Below are 1,149 nucleotides of genomic sequence, written 5' to 3'. Positions count from 1 at the left end.
ACAACGCCGCCAACTCAAAATGTGCCGACACTTCCTGGGTGTCAGTGAGGCAGGACGCCATTGGACCGATCCTGCTCTGCAGAGGAAGCAGTCTGAACAGGAGGAAGACTGTGGGACTCTTTGAGTGCACAAACAGGACAACACCTCCTCAGACTTAAACCGGCAACCCCTCTGTTCCAGACCGCGGCCCCTGCACTGACTGAGTGACTGATCTCGACACTCATTCACGTCTTTTTATCTTTGAACTGAGAAATGTGTTCTGATCAAAACATTAAAAACACATCTGACTTTGACTCCCTGAATGTTCAGTAAACTTCGTCCAGCACCGGAGAACTTCCTCGCTCTCTGCTTCTTCTTCTTCAACACAATCGCTCTCTCCCCCCCCTCGCTCTCTCCCCCCCTCCCTATCTGTCTCTCCCTCTCTCTCCCCCTCCCTATCTGTCTCTCTCTCCCCCCTCCCTCTCTCCCCCTCTCTCTATCTGTCTCTCTCTCCCCCCTCCCTCTCTCCCCCTCTCCCTATCTGTCTCTCTCTCCCCCCTCCCTATCTGTCTCTCTCTCTCCCCCCTCTCTCTCCCTCTCTCCCCCCTCTCTCTCCCTCTCTCACCCCCTCCCTCTCTCTCCCTCTCTCCCCCTCTCCCTATCTGTCTCTCTCTCCCCCTCCCTATCTGTCTCTCTCTCCCCCCCCTCCTATCTGTCTCTCCCTCTCTCTCCCCCTCCCTATCTGTCTCTCTCTCCCCCCTCCCTCTCTCCCCCTCTCCCTATCGGTCTCTCTCTCCCCCCTCCCTCTCTCCCCCTCTCCCTATCTGTCTCTCTCTCCCCCCTCCCTATCTGTCTCTCTCTCTCCCCCCTCTCTCTCCCTCTCTCCCCCCTCTCTCTCCCCCCCTCCCTCTCTCTCCCTCTCTCCCCCCCTCCCTATCTCTCTCTCTCTCCTCCCTCCCCCTCTCTCTCTCTCTCTCCCCCCCCCTCTCTCTCTCCCCTCCCTATCTGTCTCTCTCTCTCTCCTCCCTATCTGTCTCTCTCTCTCCCCCCTTCCTATCTGTCTCTCCCTCTCTCCCCTCCCTATCTCACTCTCTCTCCCCCTCCCTATCTGTCTCTCCCTCTCTCCCCCTCCCTATCTGTCTCTCCCTCTCTCCCCCCTTCCTATCTGTC

This window comes from Symphodus melops, assembly GCF_947650265.1.
Source record: "Symphodus melops genome assembly, chromosome: 10".
In the NCBI taxonomy this organism is placed as follows: Eukaryota; Metazoa; Chordata; class Actinopteri; order Labriformes; family Labridae; genus Symphodus; species Symphodus melops.
This window is presented reverse-complemented; position numbering follows the sequence as displayed.